At 40.1% G+C, this 20259-nt stretch overlaps 1 protein-coding gene across 8 annotated transcripts in view; it reads left to right on the forward strand.

Moving 5' to 3' along the window:
• The window catches only part of FOXP2 (forkhead box P2), a 315106-nt gene that overhangs the window by 5848 nt on the left and 288999 nt on the right, over window positions 1-20259 (forward strand). For all 8 annotated transcript variants that reach the window (XR_013843191.1, XM_079994182.1, XM_079994177.1 and 5 more), the window contains exon 2: window positions 4665-4795. The gene's annotated coding sequence lies outside the window, so the exon portion shown is untranslated. The remainder of the gene's footprint in view (window positions 1-4664; window positions 4796-20259) is intronic.

Raw genomic sequence — 20259 nt, forward strand, 5'->3', positions numbered from 1 at the left:
GAAACATTTAGGAAATACTGTTGTCCATCCATACTGAATTGCAAAAGGAATGCAGATAAGGTATTCCCCCCCCCTAAAGATTTTCTCTTAGCTTCTTTTCCAGGGAGAAAGGAAAAAAGACTAATACCTAAGCAACTGCTTAAAAACATTAAATATAATAAGTAGGCCTTTGTGCATTTTGAATCCTGTTCTATTCCCAGTGTTTCTCCCTTAATCTAACTGTGAATACAATAAATAAAATATTTTAGCAAATAACAGACTTGCTCTTTGTTAAAACAGTATACCAAAATGTACACAAACATGACATGTATTGTGGGTACAAAATGAAGTAATTAAAATCCTTAGGTTTATGTGTTTTATATATGGAGTATATTTGGATGAGAAAACCATTTAAAAAGCAGGGATTAAGGATATTGATGTGTGATTTTAGTAACTTTGAGCTAGCTAAAGAGGAAGGCTGGAGGCAGGGTAATAGCTGCCTGCAGATTTGAGGCTATTGGCATGCTGCCTAAATGAAAAAGAACAAGTTCAAGATAATACAGGACCCACCATCTTGCAATTGGCTTTCACTAGTCGGGACGAGAATGGGTCAGACTTTCATATCATGTGGGCCACTTACATGCTTACTCTATGCATGGCCAGGTGAGACTGACAGAAAGGTAAATGAAACAACATCGAAACCTTGTTGTACCTCAAGACTTTGATGTTCCTTTTTGTGCTCCTCACTTGGACAAGACTTCTGTTCCTGCTGAGCTTTCATTGTGGTTTTGAATAAGCCCAGGCATTTTGTAGTGATTGACCCTCTTGACTTTCCTTTTCAACTTCCTTTTAACCAATGCCTTTGTTTTGAGGAAGTTTCCTCTTTTGAAATCAAATGTGACAGGGTTGGATTTTCTTGGCAATTATCTATGCATTGGTAACCCTCTATATATTGGTAACCCCTCCTGTCTTAGCTTGGCACGGTGCTGCAAAGAAAAGGACCAGGGAGTAGCAAAATGGCTGCAAGCTCCCCTCTGGGATCTCATATGCTTGTGCAGTCTGCTCTTGTCTTTGTCAACCAGGCCAGGAATATAGGAATATATGCAGTAGTGTATAATCCTGGTCAGGCAATTCATAGAGGACATTATGCATTATTTAGGCTACGTACTTAAGAACAAGTCTAATTGAACTCATTGGAGTTTACATCTGATATGTGTATAGATACTTGTTAGTATCTAGAACAGAAATGGTAGAAATGGATACCTTTGTAAAATTCTAAACACTTTCTAGAAGTCAGACATAGCCCCTTATGCAATTGTTGAATTGTATAATTTAAAAATAAATAAAATATATAATGGCTGTAAGTGGGCCTGGACAAACTTGGAGTTTGCAAAATTTGTTTGTGGATTATGATGCTAATTTAATAAAGGAAATAACTTTTAAAATTCATATTAAAGCAGATGATGATGATGATGGATATGCCGCTCACCTGACTGGGTTAGCCCAGCCACTCTGGGCAGCTTCCAACAAATTAAAACACAGTAAGACATCAGACATTAAAAACTTCCCTATACAGGGCTGCCTTCAGATGTCTTTTAAAAGTCGGATAGTTCTTTATTTCCTTTACATCTGATGGGAGGGCATTCCATCTTACTGTTTACCTCACATTCTGTATGCCCTGGAAGCTACCAAGTACAAGTACAACCATTTTAAAAAATGGTTAATCTTTTAATTTGGAAACTAACATATTACTGTGTACTTAAGAAAAACCTACTAACTTTTTATGGGGAAGCTGCATTTCACTTTCAAAAGGATAGGCATTCGACTACCGAAGTTTGGTATTAGATGCAAGGATGATGGTGTAAAGCAATCACAATAATTTAAGAAACCCTTGTAACTTGGAAATTAGAAATGTTGACGTTCAGATTTGATTGCATACAATCATGACCCTCACCACTATTAATAGACCTGTGCCTCAGGTTTCCCACTACCTGCCCATCCTTAAGGGCCTATAAAAATAAGATTAAAAGTTTATGTCCTTGCTAAAGGTGTAGAAATGACAGTAGAGCCATCCTGCAACTATTGGCAGACCAGTACTTCAGGCTGGCCAGAACATTTCCTTTCTCCTGGAGTTGAAAAAGGAGATGTGTGCAGTAGCTTCCATAGAGCAGTATCAGAAGTTGTTGCCTGCTTGACAGCAGGATGTCACTTTATTCCATTATGCAGGTCTACCTTCTATTTTGTTTAGGTATGAATGGTTCTTTTTGTTCATAAAGGATATTTAGAGAGTAAATCTCTTACAATGTGTATATTTGGGCTCACATGTGCATCGCCAGCACTCATGCATGTTCATATACACACTGCTGAGAGGTTTAGGATCTTTTGCTGGAGTAATGATGTGCGCTTATTACGGATGCATGTTAACCCTTAATCTTATGCCCACAAGAAGCTCTCACACAAAGAGATAAAGAAAGCTTGGTTTATTATATAAAATAGGAGTGACAGAATATATAAAAATGCTGATTTAGACAGCAAAGTTACTGTCTAAGCAAGTAGCAAATTACAATACATACGCACTTTGATTAAAGTACAAAATAATCCCTAATTATTCTAAAAGGCCTACAGAAGCAGGGAATGACAATTTTGCCTTAAAGGGAAGCAGTAGTGTGCAGAGTCTTAGAGAGCTCTGGGTAACTTCTGTCTAGTTGGAGCTAACTAACTTTTGCATCTAATCGTTTTTTAATACTTTTTGCCAGGAGGGGGCTATGAAATGAGTGGTTCCTACAATTTCTATAGATATTTTGCTTAATTCTCACCTTGCCCATCTTTGGTCACCCTGTTTCTGTTTGTTTAACAAACGTTGAAAGAATTGTGACAGTGAGCAATTTACCTGAACCCGCCATCTCTCTCTGTGTTTGTCTTCACATCACCTTTCTTGGTGTGGTGTGGTGAGGCCCCGGGCCCTGCAGTTCCCTCAGAAATAAACATACAGAAAAAAATATATTGAGTTAATTGGGATAAATTAGGCCACAACTTTATTGGTTATAGCTGTGAACGGTTTGGCTTAGGCATTTGGGTGAAGCCAGACCATATCCTTACTGCCCGTTTGCAGGAAGTCTCTGAAGGGTCAACCACCGATAGGGGGAGCCCTACGATATACATCAATTAAGAGCATCCCCAAGGATCACTGATGGGGTTGTGGCATGACCCAAGCCCACGCCCAGGCTTTGGCCAGGATCTGTATCCCTGGATCCCTTTAATGGGATACCCTTAATGAGGAGGGGCAGGTGGAGGCAACAACCTCTCCTCCTATAAACAAGGCTTACCCAGCGCCTAACCTTACAGAGTTGCGACGATTGCTACAAGGGAGGTGAAGACCAAATGGCTGGTGCCAGTTTGGCAAGTGGGAAAATTCCTGCCTAGCCCCCAACAACCAGGCGACTGACATTAGTCCATAGCAAGGCCAAAGTCAAGCAGTGCATTAAAAAAGAAAGTGGGTGGACTGGGAGATCTGACAAGAAGGCAAATGGAGCCCCCCCCCCCAAGCTGCAGTTTAAACAGCATCAGCCACACACACCCCGGCTAACCCAGTTGGTCAGCTGGGGGATGGCGTGACACGGCTGGGAGTCCTAATGACGTGGGTGGCATCCCTCTGCCCACTGCCGGGTCACTGGGAGGTCCCGGATGCACGCCCGCAATGACACCCCCTGGGGGAGGGGAGTGGTCTTACCATTGTGTGGAGGGATCCCATTGAGAGGTTGAGTATCCTGTACTTGACAACTTTTAGGTCAGATGTAGGTGAACTCAGGATATGCCCAAATGCCTTTCAGCAGGGGGCTGGGATCTGGCTGCTTCCATAGTCACCAAAGCTAATCATGGAGGGTCTCATGTCATATTAGAGTTATGTCAATCTTATACTCATGCCACGATCTAAAGAGGTAAACCATATCATAAATTCAGATTCACACACCCCTCCGTACTAAGCATGGGGGAGAGAAGCCTGGCACACCATTGGGCTAGTGTAGTTTTAGAAGGGTTGCTTGGACAAGGAGTTGACATAGTTCCTTGCTGAGTGGAAGAAGTATATACACTTGTAGAAGAATATATAGTTGTGGGAGTTTCCTTATTAACAACCAATGGAACAATGTATGGGTTGTTGGTTAGGTTGGGTGGATATGAAAGTTTAAGTGAGGAGTAAGTGTAACTTGAATAAAAGGAATTGAGGTGGTAGTGGACAAAATTTGCCATACATTATGCAATATTCTACTTTGGAACTTTCAGTCTTACGTTCGTTGTATATCTTATCCCATACATTTCTACAAATTGTAATACAAGGTTTCCAGAGTGATCCCAGAGTTGTGCCAAAGTTATCCCAAGATAAATTTGGGATTAAAATATTGCAGGAAGAAATGTAATTTTATAAGCACGGTTGTGTTATGTTAAAACTTTCCTTTATAAATAATCCTTCAGGACAGTGTTAATTTACCTGTCTGTCTTGGTTTTCAGGTGTTTGGCAAAAATATATAAGTTCTTTATTCCTCCGCTTAATACACTGCATAAATATGCAATGAAACTTTTCTGTAATAAATGAAAGGGAGCTGGGAATGGTTTGAAAAACCCACAGGAACAATTTAGTATAAAACAGGCTATCAGATCTAAACATTTCTCTGTTCTTTGTCATGCAGATAACTCACTGTCTCTGAAGGGACCTCATTTCTTAACTTTTTGAGAGCCAAGTGATTGAGGAAAGGCCATTACAAGCAGAAAGAAAGAAGTCCTCTTGCAAAAATAGGAGAAAAGAGGAGCTGAAAGAAATGTAAGTGTTTCAGTGAACCTTTTTTAGCTAGTATTGAGTACTTACCGTAATATTGTCCATGGTGTGTTCAAAGTATAACTCACTCTCTTAATTCACTTATCAATTCTGTCCCATTTGTGAATGACAATCAGCAAACTTCTTTGTCAACTGGGACAGAATAGGCAGAAGGGAGGTATAGAAGCACATTTTCCCACAATGCACTGGTGACCCCAAAATACTGGTCAGTCTGTCCCCCATTCATTCTTTTCTTCTGATATTGGACTGAGTTGAATTCATGCCTGTTCCTTCATATGAATGTAGAGGAGGAATTCTAGCTGAACAGAAAAAAATTCTGTGGAAGTTTGCTGCTTGGAGCAGGATGAATGATTTTAGTACAAGCATTCCTTCTGAAAAATTTGCACATCTCAAGTTCACAGGAAAATTTGAAAACTGTGTGTGCAGGGGGAGAAACATTCACATCCCTAATTTCTGCTAGAAAGCTGGAGAAGGGAAGCAAATAATTTTGCCTGTACTTTATATTGGCAAATTTTCACACCTTTTCCACAAGAGAATATTAATATTATGCTTGGCAATAAGCCCAGGCCTGTAGGTGAAGATGTGGGCACTGGAAAGGGGAAATGATTTAATTTACTTTGTTGGTGATCACTGGTGCTGAAACCTTCATCTCATCCAGAACACTGCTTCTCTTGACTTTCAGTAATCTGTGTCTAATTAGTTACAATGTTTTGCTCCTAATGGAACATTTTAGATTACATAAAGGGAGGACTTGCATTTTCATTTCCTAATCGGAACTAAAACCAAACATTGCAACCCAGTCAGTAGTGAGAGAGGTACTATTTGTACAAACTTATTTAGATACACCTCTTGAATCTCATAGTGAAATCATTCCACATCAAAACTTAAGAGTTAGTTCACTCTGATTCTTATGTTAATGCTTTTATATCTTTAAATTTTGAGAGCACGTAGGACTTCGCAGATTATTGCATTTCTTACAGTGAAGGTTGTATATCTAGATATGTGCATAATGATGTGTATATATTTATGATAATATTTAGGGCTGGGTGATATCTGGTTTTCAGCATTGTGATATATCACCAGCTAAACACTGCGATATACCGCTATACCATGATGTCTAAAATAAGGATGGAACTTATTTTAGACAATATTGGCAATATTTGGTTTGTTGTCTCCACACCCAGTTCAGAGATAGCAAGCCCAAATATTCATATGAAAGTACTGAGACCGAGTTATGGCAGGTTCCGCAAAACGTACCAAGTCTATTACTGAGTATGGATTTTAACATAGGTCCACTATATTCATCCTTCAGATTACACAGTTCTAAAATATGCTTATGTCAAAAATGAAAGATCTTTATTTTGTCATTCTTGTGGGACAAGTAGAAGTTTGATTATGAATTGGTACCAGCAGGTGGGACCTGCAGTGTAGTATTGCCATGTATCTCTACTTTCTAATAGAAGTGCTTCTGTTTTGGAATTTCAGGGGTCCTAAGCAAGAACTTAGTAGTGCTGTCAAGTCTTACAGTGAGATTCAGGAATGAAAATAGAAATAATTCCACATGTACCCCCAAACACTACCTGCTGAGCATTTTATAGCAGTATAATGTGGAGAATGGGAAAGGGAATATGGCGTCATTTCCCCTTTACTTTTTAACTTTGACGTACTCATGGCCTAAAACAAACAACCATAAACCACACCTACCCTAGTTTACCCATTGCGGAACAGACACCTTAATATTCTGTGTCTCAGACTGCTATCAACTGTAGGCTTAATCTGTGTGATTTCACACCTTGCTTTTTCCTCTCTGTGGTCTGAACTGGAACTTCACTGTTCATATGAATGTTAAAAAGCATGGGAGACTAAATGAAATCCTGCAGAATGCCATAGCGCAAATGCCAAGAATCTGAGCAAAAGCCTCCCAGACTTGCAGATAGATGCAGTAATAGTGCTTCCAGCTCCCAACCTGCAGTCACTCCAGGAGGTCAGTGGTATCAGCGGGCTCCATCTGTGCCAACTTTTAAACTTCTGCTGAAAACTTTTCTAATCCACTAGGCCTATGCAGGCAATTAGGAGCACACCCACCACAATGCTCTATTGATGTTTGCTTTTAATTTCCTCTTGCTTTTATGATGTTATTGTTTGGTTTTATGTTGTTGTACACTTCTGTGATACATTTTCATGATAACAGCAGTAAATGCATACAGTATTTCTCACCACACAAGTTGTTAGTTAGGATGACGTAAGGCTGTTTCGGTGCTAAACCCAGATTGAAGCCAGATTGAAATGGGTCTAGATAATCAGCTTCCTCCAGACATACTTTGTGTCTGGTCAACCACCACATTCTCAGTCACCTTGACCCTCCAAAAGGAATGTTAGCACACTACCAATAGCTCTCAATGCACCCCTGGGCCCATGGAGGGGATATATTGCCAACCTCTTTCAAGGCAATAGACATTACACCTTTCTGTAAAGAGGCACTAACTTCCCCTTCAATCCACGCAGTCAATCCTTCCTGGCTAACCCTTACAGGCCATGAATGACAAGGGTCAAGGAGAATGTGTGCCAGACCCCTTCAAGTGTCCTCTCCGCATCCTTGGGACTTCAGTAACTTAAACTGATCCAACAAAACTAAACTTCATAATGCTCTGGACATTTCCAATGGAGCTTCATCCACTCTAGCATCAAATTCAGAGCAGATGCGGGTGATGGTGTTATGGATTGTATAAAGATTGACAGACTAATATTGAGGATCTGATGCCTTTTTTGGTATGTGTGTGTGGGGATCATGCAGTATCTTTATGATTGCATTTAGTAGAAGCTGTAACTTTTTCTTGTTGATTTGAAATCAGATAAAATATTGGTTAGGAGGATCTTTGTATTCCCTCTCCCAAACTCCCAGGTTGATGAACTCAAAAATATGTTGCATTGCATATTCCCGACAATGAATTCTATAAGTCAAATACACTGTGGAACATGTGTTTGTAGAAAATCTAAACAAGCATTTCATGTGCACATCAAACTGTTTTGTAAAATTTATTCTATTGTCTTAACTATCCTGCTGAATGAAAAAGTGCTGGATTCCAGTTCTGTGGATGGTGGTGGTAGAGTAGCAGCATGAGTTTCTCTGGCCTAGGTACTTTGACAGTTTAGGATACTGAGAATAAAGAAATTACAGCCAATTCATTTTATGTTATCTTAAAATTGTACACAACTTTGTAAACACAGATAAATTAGGCATCACAACCCCCTGCCCCGTGTTAAAACAGCATAAGTCATTAGCAGTGCTGCAGAAGAAGAATGAAATCTCTTTTAACAATATGTTAGCTCAGCTGCCTGTTCCACACTCTGTGCAATTTACTTAGTGCAGATTCATTTGCATCCATTTTGCCCACACTTGTATTGACTTCTAGAAATTCAAAGCTGGTTTCATATTACAGCTGCCACATGGACGGCTTTTTTTGCATGGTAAGTTTTTAGTGTATATTGATGCATCAAATGGATTGGGCTCTTTGCATCCAAACCTCCCCACCCTAAGAAGGTGATAAGCATCCTGTCAGCTGCATGAAGCAATTTAGGGTATATACACATTATTACCCTTTACACTGGCTTCAGTGTGTTTTCACCCTTGTGTTTTAATCTTTGTACGCATGACGTTACTCACCATTACCCACAATCCACTTTCCCTCCTGAAAATACTGCTTTTTCATGTAGTTTCCCCAAATCCAGTTTCACTCTGACTTCAAAACTGTCGAAGGAAGGGCTATAAGTGCTAAGAAAGAGTTTAATCATCAGCTGTGTGGTGTTCACTTAGACTTTTCCTCTCTTATTTGGGAATAAATCCCATTTCATTGGGAAGATGTATAGATAGGATCATTGCTGCAGCCACAGGATGGTGATTTATGCTGGGCAGGATTTATGCTGGCAGCAGAGTCGGAGGGCCGAAAGCTTCACCAGTAGGATTTGGGGTAGGTGGTAGTGGTGGTAGTAGTGGGAAACTATGGTCAGATAGCAGGTGGAGTAGAAACAGGATTTGCAAAATCAAGTGGAAAATGCAGTGAGAAAAACTGCTTTACTGCTTTTAATGTATACATACCCTAAGTGTCTTCCATGTGGTATGTAGATCAGCCCTAACACATTATACTGTACAGAACATGGTGCAGGACCCCTTAATATTCTGAAGCAGCCTTACTTTCCTCACTTAAGGCAACACCAGCATGAGGTATAAAGACGTCTTGGAAACTTTGGTCAAAGAGTTCAGTGTAGCAGTCAAGCCATAATAAGAGGAAGATTTGTGATAAAAGCAAAAGGGTATGAACAAAGGGTACCATATGAGCCTGAAATTTGGATGGGGAGGCATTTCTAATATCCCAAATGGTGGCCTATCTTCGTAAAAAATGCAGTATTTCAGGATTTGTGGATCTCATTTGCAATTTATTTTATATGAGCATAAAGAGACTAGCCAGGCAGCAATTAAAAGTACAGTATTATAATGTAATGATGCAATTTAATAGTACAGTACATAAGGCCAAAGGTGGTGTTTATTGTTAGCTCATAATGAAGCTTCAAAACACTATCTCTGATATCATGCTAACTGTCTGAGAGTCCTTCACAAAACAAAATGCAGCAGGTGATAATTGTACAGCTCTACATTTGCCCAAGTGGATGATGAAATGCTTCTTGCAGCCACTATCTATCAGTTAATAATAGTACCCCACTGTAGCTTCTAGAAGCCTTGCCCAGTGCAGTTCACAAAGGTTATTTGTTGGTGAAGAGCACTAAGCTCCAGGTATAATAACTATTCTTAGGCCCATTCCATTTCTCCGCCTGAGGCAAAACTGGAATGTGCTACCTCCTGCTGCCATGCCACCTCTGGAACGTCCCCCTTCTGGCTGAACTTGGTGAGAGGGGGAACATTCCACAAGGCCTTGCTGTGCCCCAGAATGCAGCCCCTCCCACCAAAATGTGGGGAGAGGGGGGCATTCTGGTGATGGAAGCCTGAGGCAGCTGCTTCACTGCATGCAACACGCTGTCTGGTTCTGATTATTCCCAGCTGGTTCAATAGGCAATTTTGTATTTTGTGTGTATTAGGAATGCCTCTCTGTCTTAATTTTAGCTTGTATGTACCTAGAAAGTCTCTCCCCCCTTTTGTTCTTTTGCTGTGCTGCTGTACCAGTTTACACATTTGCAGCACAATCCAAAGTGAGTTGCAGTATGGAGTGAGAAACTGTAGACAAAACTCTGTTGACTTGCTATGGCGAGGGGGCTCCCTCCCATTGAGGCCAGTGAGGGAAGAGGAATTACCTATGTCAGCTCCAGGTTGGTGTAGGTGATAGGGCTCAGGATGGGCCAACTCAGCGGGATGCAGGAACTTGACACCCAGTGAATCAGAGACCACTTGTGTTCTATGTGTTCCCCACCACTGGAATGCCCCATTTGAGGGCTTAATGCTAGCTACTGCTGGTGGAAACACCACACCATACCACCACTGGTAGAAATATGCCAGTGTAGATTTCCATGGACCTAATCCTAACCTTATCCAGCCAGCAGATCTGGGGCTAAGGATTGACTTGTAAATTTGTGTATGCATGTATTATTTCGATATTGTTACAGATCTAGAGTTAGTAAACATTAGAAATTAGTAAAATTGTAGAATTCAGATAATATTTAGGACATTGAAGGACAGTTCCTCTGAACTGTGCCAAATATGGAAATCCCTGGGTTTATCCTATGCAAACCAGCCTGGCCAGGATGGTTGAATGCAAGCCATGATGGAACAATTGCCAGGCATCTACACATCACAGAGGTTTCCTTGGGTCTGTACAAAACAAGAGTTGTCATGCTTACTGTGGGCAGAGAAAGGTTTAGGATTGAAAACAGGAGGGGCAAGCTGTGCCCACAGTGGGGAACACAGAGGCTTGGAGCTAGCATTCTGGGAACAAGATGGATGAAATAGGTAGAACTCCATGGTCGGGCTGAAGGTCAGAACCATCTTGGTTGGTTGACTGAAGGCTGGCTGGGACAGAGACATGGAGATGTCTTGGAATCTGATGCTGCACTGCATCTTGACACCCTATGGAAATGCGACCCTGGGTAAGCTCCTGGACCCCCCTCAGCAGAAATTGAGTGTGGCGCACAATCATAGAATCATAGAGTTGGAAGAGACCACAAGGGCCATCGAGTCCAGCCCCCTGCCAAGCAGGAAACACCATCAGAGCACTCCTGACATATGGTTGTCAACCCTCTGCTTAAAAACCTCCAAAGAAGGAGACTCCACCACACTCCTTGGCAGCAAATTCCACTGTTGAACAGCTCTTACTGTCAGGAAGTTCTTCCTAATGTTTAGGTGGAATCTTCTTTCTTGTAGTTTGGATCCATTGCTCCGTGTCCGCTTCTCTGGAGCAGCCAGAGAACAACCTTCCTAACAATATTGTATCAGCATTTCAAAAGTTTATTTGCGTTTGAAACTTTGCTATATTGGATACATTTTTACATTATTTTAAGTAAATATAAGTATATGTTTGTATTTCCAGGAAGTAGACAGGATTCATATGAGGAAATGGAAACTTAGATGTTGATTGTTACTCTACCATTTACATAAGCCCATCTTCAACCAAAAGGATATAAAAGACGGCAGCATCACAAATACTGTAGATAAGATGTGTAATTGCAGAAGCCATCTGCTCTATGGGGGGTGTTTGTGTATTTTATTAACACCAGTAATGTTGAACTAATTAACAGAGATCCCTCACAAAGCAATGCAGGTCTTAAATATTCCTGAACAGAAAAATAGATGGGTTTAATGAGAAAGCTGTACAAAGGGTTTTTGTTTTAACCCTATAGTACTATTGTTGTTTGAAGCCCCTAATTCCAGACATGAGCACTAGTTACCATAGACTTCTTTTTTATTCCTAATTACTCCAAATAATTACAAAGTTATTGTAATGTTGAAATCAGTGAATAGTTTACTTAAGCCCACTGATCACAGTGGGTCTACTCTTGAGTAGCATTGGTATCCTCTGTTAATTTCAGCAGTTTATTCATTTTTGCAGTCGTTGACAGTAGGAAAAGAAGCTCAAATTCCAAATGATACAAGGTCTAAGGTGTAATGTGTTGAAGACTGAGATTAAGATAAAGGAGGGCCTGGATTGTAGATGAGGGCTAAGAAGGCTGTGAAAATCAACAAACGAGAATCTAGATATAAACATTAGCAATAAGTTCAGATTGAATAAGATAGAGGAAAGTTTCCAGAGAGAACAGAAATAGAAACTCTCATTTTTTCAGGATGTCTGCTTGTGACTGAAAGTCGGCACATGTTTAAAACATGTGTATGCATGTCTACTAATGTCAGATAAGGATGTACAGTAGCACCTCGGCTTACGTTACCCTCGGGTAATGTAAACTTCAGGTTGCGAAAGCGGCAAACCCGGAAGTGTTTCGCCATGCGCATGCGCAGAAGTGGTCCCTCCAGTTGCAGAAACCTCAGGATCCGACCAGAGTGGATCCTGTCTGCAACTGGAGGTACCACTGTATAGGTTTGCATTTTTGAAGCTTTTAGCTGTCCTGATATTTCATGGTAGTATTCTTATGTGGGTAATTTTACAATTTTAAGGTGCTGGGTTAAAGTTAAAATATTCAGAGGGAAAACACCTCATTGTTCTTCTTCCATATGTATTGCAGAAATCATTTAGTAATAACTGTATTCTTATGAGTTTGTGGGTGCCGTACACTTGTATTCCCTGGACCCAGCAAGTTTTAGAAGATAATTAAGCCAGGCTATCTTCCAATGCTCAGGTGATTGCCTGGGTGATGGGCCATTAAGAGAACTATGGAAAGAAGATGGGCCATTAAGAAAGCAAAAGAAAGGGGGCTTTGTGCCAGATGACAAATGGGTGGAGCCTCTCCTCTGGGTCTTTGAAAGACAAAGCCTGAGTTTTTGTATTGAGAGTTTGCTGTAATGCAACCTAGAAGTAAAGCTGCAGGCTGGAAAACCAGAGAGGCAGCGCACAATGTTTGATTTCTCCTTGCAAGGAGTGTTAATGCTGTGAACCTCTTCATTGTAGGTTCAGGTTGTATGTATGTGCACATAAACCATATATCATAAAGACACCACAGTCTCTGCTGTACCTCATTCTGAAAAGGAAGCAGAGACCCAGGGAAAGCGCCTGGAACCCCTGGACTCTTGCACTGCTTGGAGATTGATGTGCAACACTATGATAAATAAAGGGAAGGGAGAGTCCCGGCTAGCTCAGTTGGTAGAGCATGAGACACTTCATCTCAGGGTTGTGAGTTCGAGCCCCACATTATGCAAAAGAATCGTGCATTGCAGGGGATTGGACTAGATGATGCTTGTGGTCCCTTTCAACTCTACAATTCTATGACTGTGATTCTGTTTTATTTACTTAACAAAATGCATATGCTGCTTAATAAAACCTAAGCAGTTTACAATTTTGAGACAAGAGTAAACAAACAAGAAGGTAGGTATCCAAGATAGGGCCTGCACAGGAATATAGTTGTTTGGAAGGTTTTCCCTAGCTTGACTAATTTAGAGCTCTATTGAGTTTTGAATGCTGATATTCCTAGTTTCTCTTTATATTTCTATAGGATGAATATAACACATCCTAACACTTTTTGCTATTTGAGGCACAATGCATTCACTAAAGACAGCTAGTTTACATGGCACACTTCCTGTCCAGGGATAGTATACGGGTTGCCTTTAGTGTAGAGTTTTAATTTAACTGATGAAAGTTAATGCCTATAATCATCTCCATATTAATTGTGTCCCTTCCTTCTGATTGTTGGGCAAAATGTCAGTAGAACTCTTGGCTCTGTTTCATACGCAAAATGTAAGAAAAGTAGGTTAGAAGGAAATGACCTTTGTTAGTTCAAGAAAGGCTGCTGGTGCCAGCTGGGTGAGAAACTAGATATGTATATACAGAACTGTAGAGAATCTCTGGTGACTTAGTTACTTGCGCAACTTTTAGTGTTTTGTCAGTAGCATAAGTTTTAAGACACATGAAGTATTTCCAGGAAGTTTGCAAGCTGATGGCATTGTAAATATTTAAGATGATTTAAAAGGTTGTTCCCTATTCAGTGTTTGTGGAGGATTAAGTGCTTATATTGCCTGAGGATATTTTTTGTTTTCCCTCAAAAAGACCTACTAAATGTAGAAATTGTGCTGCTAAAACATTTGGTTGGCACAGATATTCGCAAACCTAAAACTGCTGGAGCCAAACCTTTTTCGGTATTTACTTCGCAGTGTTGCACTTGCAATACAACTGCCCATCTGTGATCCTCATGTGATGCTTTGCTGTCTTTGGCAGTAATGCAGATGGATTGCTTGAGGATGTATGTGGGAAGAAGGGAATGAAAGCCAGTGACACTGACAAGTGGCTCCCTCACTTTTAGATCCTTCATAACTTCACTGCTTGTGGTTGCGCCATTCGAAATAAGTAATTTTTAATTTCTAGTAGCGCCTGTCTTCTCATGCAGTGTGACAATACCGTGCTGTTTTTACATGAAATAGACAGCACCTAGTATTTTTAGGCAGTTTTATAAACCTTCTGAAAATACATTAAGAAAAATAAAGCTAAGCTGGATATGTTTAGAAAGGTGTCTCTGGCTAGAGTTAGGAAAATAAAAGTACAATTCAGCACCAGGAAGCTGAATCTCAAATCCCAATCACAAATTGGCAGCTGTAATTAGGTTCTGAAAAACATGTTAAGAATTTCGTGAGGTAATACATCATTCTTCGAGAGGGCAATATATCACATTTGCTGTGGTTTGTGAGGACTTTAAAGAAAAGAAAAATGTGGTGGTGGGAGACTAGCTTCAGAGCAAATAAGCCTTTGTACGATAAAGTAAGTCATGGTTAACACACACTATTGTGTTAAGCCAATCTATGGCTCCAACTGCTCTATATAACCTGGGAACTGCAGTTTGAGTTGTGTCCCCTCACAGAGCTACAATTCGCAGTGTTCCCAAGGAAGAGGTTTTGATGGTTATACCAGTCTGGAAGTTGTAGCTCTGCGAGGGGACAATTTTCAGCACCCTTAACAAACTACAGTCCCCAGGATATTAATTTTTTTTAGGGGGGAAGCCAGGACAATTTAAAGTGGCACAATACAGCTTTAAATATATAGTACAGATGGGGCCTGGTTCTAAAAATCAGTTTAGATGGTATTTTGCACACAGGTCTTTCTTTTGGGGCAGGGCGGGGCGGGAATTAGCTTCCAGAATGCCTTTATTATAGAAGTGAATTCAGGTAGTTAGTGTGACATTTAGGTATTAATCTAAGACAGAGTATCTTAATTTTGCTGTAGCACAATATGCCTGCCAGTAATTTCATATAATCGGCATGAGCAGTACAGTAGTGCTGCAAGACAAAGTGTTTTATGGAGGTCAAAAGAAGATTCAGGACAAGGCTGATGCAGGAGTAAGGTTTGATGCTGTAGCAGTCCTTAGGCTTTTGAATGCTGGAATGGCAGGTTAAAGCCATTCTCTGTGTCCGTTTTGTGGCTGTAAGTGAAAAGGGAGTGTGGCATATCAAGAGAATAAGATTGGAGATAACTTAAGTAAAATAAAACACTGTGTGGCGATGGTTATATTTTTTCATACATAGTATGTATTTTTTTTGTTTTTGTATTCCCCCCCCCCCGTACATAGCATGTGTTTTTGTATTGTAAATTGCCCTGTGATCCTTGGATGAATGGCGGCATAGAAATTTAATAAAATAAATAAACAAATAATATATATCCTAAAGAATTTTAAGAGTCATGAATTTTCACACAGCGATTTTAGTGAGTTATATGGAAAATAACTGACAGGCATCAGAGGAGGATGAACTTAATATTACTACACTTGCTTAGCATGGGGTGCTATTGTAATTACCTTGTCCCTTGTACCTATCTCCTTAGGATGGTTTGAGTCTTATATAGACGGTATCTGTATGAAGACAGGAGATGGGTGGGTTATATTGTGATGTTTACAAAGCCAGAAAAGGAAGCTAAGAACTTTGAAGTGTAAATAAGTGTGCAGAAATTGTAAAACAAGATTCAAACACTGGGTACCAAGTCATGTAGAAAGGAATAACTTATCTCCTGTTGAGAGTCTTGTTCATGCATGAATCACTAAGAATCAGCCTTCTGGCAATGAGGGGAAGTTGTTGAAACATTAACTGAGGGTGAACACAGATGACCAACTTACAGGTGATAAATGTCAGTAGGTTTATCCACTTATTAAATGTGTACTAAAACTGCAACATGCAAGTGACCACCATGGATGGATTTTGTTATTTTGCATGTGTGTAGGAAGATAAGGAGAGATGGCTACCTCAAACACATGGAAGGTTAAGGAGGAACGATAGACAGTTGGTTACATTGCTTGTTTAACTTGCCTTTTACTGTATAATTGTTGCTTCCAAACAGATTGTAAGGGACACAGGTGGCGCTGTGGGTTAAACCACAGAGCCTAGGACTTGCTGATCAGAAGTTTGGCGGCTCGAATCCCCGCGATGGGGTGAGCTCCCATTGCTCAGTCCCAGCTCCTGCCAACCTAGCAGTTCGAAAGCACGTCAAAGTGCAAGTAGATAAATAGGTACCGCTCCAGCGGGAAGGTAAACGGCGTTTCCGTGCGCTGCTCTGGTTTTCCAGAAGCGGGTTAGTCATGCTGGCCACATGACCCAGAAGCTGTCTGTGGACAAACGCCGGCTCCCTCGGCCCATAGAGAGAGATGAGCACCGCAACCCCAGAGTTGGTCATGACTGGACCTAATGGTCAGGGGTACCTTTACCTTTTTTAAACAAATTGTGTTTAGCTTTGTTTAGTTTTATGTTTATAATAATATTTATAAGATCCATTTTAGAATTTTTAAAAAGCAGATCAATTCTAGATTAATTTCAGTCTGGGTTTAAGCCTGGTTTTGGTATGCAAAGTGCCTTGGTATGATTGTCTTTGTGGGGAGATTGACTAGTTTAATTGGAGGCACAAGGAGTCTTGGGGACACTGAGTACTTTCTATCACCTTCAGCTGTTGGAGCATCTGCAGCCCTGTCTGGACATCCTCTAGATTAGATCACTGCAATGTGTTATATGTGAGGCCACTTTTGAAGACAGTTCAGACACTGCAGCTAGTACAGATTTCATTAGCCAGATTGCTGACAGTGAGTAGGGGGGGTCTGATCATATAACACTGATCTGACCCAACTGCATTGGCTTTCAGTTGGTTTGTAGGTTGAATTCAAAGTGCTGGTTTTGACCTATAAAGCCTTATATAGCTCAGTTCTTTAGGGACCACGTCTACCTGCATGAAATTACCTGGATCTTTCATTTGTCATCTGAGGCACTTGGTTTGCCCTTCGAGGGAGGTATGGAGATTAGACTCATGAGGACAGACATCTTCGGTGGCAGCTCCCCAATTGTGGACTGTTCTCTTCAGAGAGATGTGTATCATTATCAAACCTTGGGAACAAGGTAAAGACATTCCTGGTATTTGGCTCCTAAATGGGGTCGTAATGCATTATTATATCTTTGCCTGTATCAGTGTTCGTAGTTTAGTAGAGTGGGTCAGGATTCATCCTACTTACATTATTGCATGATGAGGTTAATGATCTTTTATTCTTGTTTAAAATTTTATATTCTATGTGCATTTGTAATTGAAAGTCATTTCGAAAAATATTATATACTGCTGTAACATAGTGGTTAAAACACAACTATGATTGTTTTCAGATTAGAAATAAATCTAAAGAAATATATGCTTTAGGAGTGGAAAAGATTACAGGAAATGTGGTTTGTCATACAGCTGTCTCATTACAGTGTTCAAACAGACCTTTACAGAGAATGTATTTCAACAAAACTCAAAATAATGGGCATAGTACAGTGAAACCTACGGCAGTTTCATTTCTTTTTATTATATAGTAAATAGGGATAGAATCTTTGCAGATTCTTTTGACCTTAAAACCTATGAAAAAAATCATTCATAAGCTTATTTTTTTCCAAGTGTCAACACTCTTCCTTCTGTTATAATTGCAGAGGTGTCACTAATGTAAGTTTTTTTCTCACATCATATTAAACAGTCACACAGAATCCACACTTAGACTAAAAAGTTCTTTGCATTCTCAATGTATGTGGAAAAATCTTCACACCAACTTCCTGTAACTCACACTCTAATATAAACTGTTAACCCCAACCTTGTTCTTTCAGCATGCATTCCACTAACAATGTATCACAAATTAATCTAGTTATAAGTTAATTTTGTGTTGGAGAGTAATTTGAGAGGTCATGGCTTTTGTTGTCCCATAGACTCTCAAATATTTTTTTTCTAGAAATATGGACTCCACCCTTCACTTGATGCCGGCATGATAATTATATTGATTTTAAAGATAAAATAGGTTTTCTTTAATTTAAAGATCTCTAAGGTCCAAACTTGACATTATGGTAATTGCACAAATGCAGTTAACATTTTCTTTCTCTTTTTGGTTATATAAATAGCATTTGTAGGGAAGCCTGAGCAGCCTCAGGACCATGAAGATTGGGGTTAGGAGATGTAACATTTTCTCCCTGCCAGATAAAATGTCTCTTGGAAGCTGCTGTTTCCCCTGAAATGCAACTTTCATTGGCATCAGTGGGAGCTTCCATTGAATTGCAAATAGCAGCTTCTGGGAGGTGATATTGGTCGGGACCTTGGCAGGTTGAACTTCTTCATGCCACCTGCCATCATTCCAAGCAGCCACGAGGAAGCTTGATCAACCATTAACATGGGTTCATGGGTCCAGAATTGTGTTCTTGCTGTTAATATCTTTCTTGTTGTATTTTCAGTAGTGCTTGTACAGGCAATTAGCATTAGTTTATTTATGGATGCCGTCTCTAACACACACATAGATACTGCCGGGTGAAGACCAAGGAACTTCTGGTCCTCACATGAACCTAGTAAGTGGGAGCATCACTTAAATGCCTCCTCATATTGCTAGTGAAAATTTCAGTGCTTGGTGTTCTTGATTTATACTGCCCTGAACATACCTTGCCTCTGCTTTGCTGTTGTTCCGTCCAATCCTTCTCTACTAGAAACTGTACTAGAGAGTCTGGAGCAACTCCTGCTTATCCCAAGGATCCCCTCCTTGGGTTATTGTTTTCAGTCACAAGTGGTTGAATAATTCTTGGAATGTAAAATAAGCCATCACCTCATTTTCTGCTCTCCAAGACCTCATTCAGTTTCAGCGAATGAATGACTGTGATTGGCTTCTCCTGAAGAGTATCATGCAGTTGTGCCTTTTGCTCCTCTCCTCAATATTATGAAGAACAATTTTTGTTTGTAAATGTCAACACCTCGTTAGAAGACTCTGGTAAAGCTAGAAAAATATGTGTGTTTTAGACTATCGAATACTATTGGATTGAAATCCTAACACATTTATCTGATAAAGGTAAAGGTAAAGGGACCCTTGACCATTAGGTCTAGTCGTGACCGACTCTGGGGTTGCGGCGCTCATCTCGCTTTATTGGCTGAGGGAGCCAGCGTACAGCTTCCGGGTCATGTGGCCAGCATGACAAAGCCGCTTCTGGCGAACCAGAGCAGCGCATGGAAACGCCGTTTACCTTCCCGCTGGAGCGGTACCTATTTATCTACTTGCACTTTGACATGCTTTCGAACTGCTAGGTTGGCAGGAGCAGGGACAGAGCAACGGGAGCTCACCCCCTCAGGGGATTTGAACCACGCAGAGAAATATACCTACCTATTAATGTATAAAGTGTGTGTGAGATAGATAGATAGATAGATAGATAGATAGATAGATAGATGATAGATAGATAGATAGATAGATAGATAGTAAGTATAGAACTAAATCAAAAAGCTTTCATAGCAAGAGTCCACACTGTGATGAGGTTGAACAGGTGGATAGAAGAAAATCTTATTAGTCTATTTTCATTGGATTTCTTTGACATCCCTTGGAGAGTATCAAGAGAGAAATTGGAAATGTGGATCTCCTATAATTTGGTAACTACTCCCTTGGTTTTGGGACTCATTATTAAATAAAAATATTATTAGCCCTTTCCATCATAAAAACATCTGCCTTTTTATGAGTTAAATGGATTTAAAATTTTTGCTCTGAGCTGGAACTCAACATTATAGGTCTTTGCCCGAAAGCAAATTCTTTTGTCATCTTTTGTTTAATCAGTTCAGCTAAGATTATAAGAAGCTTGGGGAGTTTGTTTAAAAAAACAATTTAGCCCTACTAATTCTTCTTTGCACATTCCCGTGTTTGTAATTGCTTGTCCAGATACATATTCTATCCATTTAACACAGGAATCTAGATTAATGCATCTTGAGAACTGTTAATGAATTAGAAATAAGAGAGGGAGAGTGTTTCCCACTTGAAAGCTATAAGCTGAGTCTTTAATCTAGGTAGTTGGATCTTTTCTTAATTTACCATTCTAGTTGGTTCAATGTCTTATATGGGGT

The sequence above is a fragment of the Podarcis cretensis genome (genome assembly GCF_951804945.1).
Source record: "Podarcis cretensis genome assembly, chromosome: 10".
NCBI classification, from domain to species: Eukaryota; Metazoa; Chordata; class Lepidosauria; order Squamata; family Lacertidae; genus Podarcis; species Podarcis cretensis.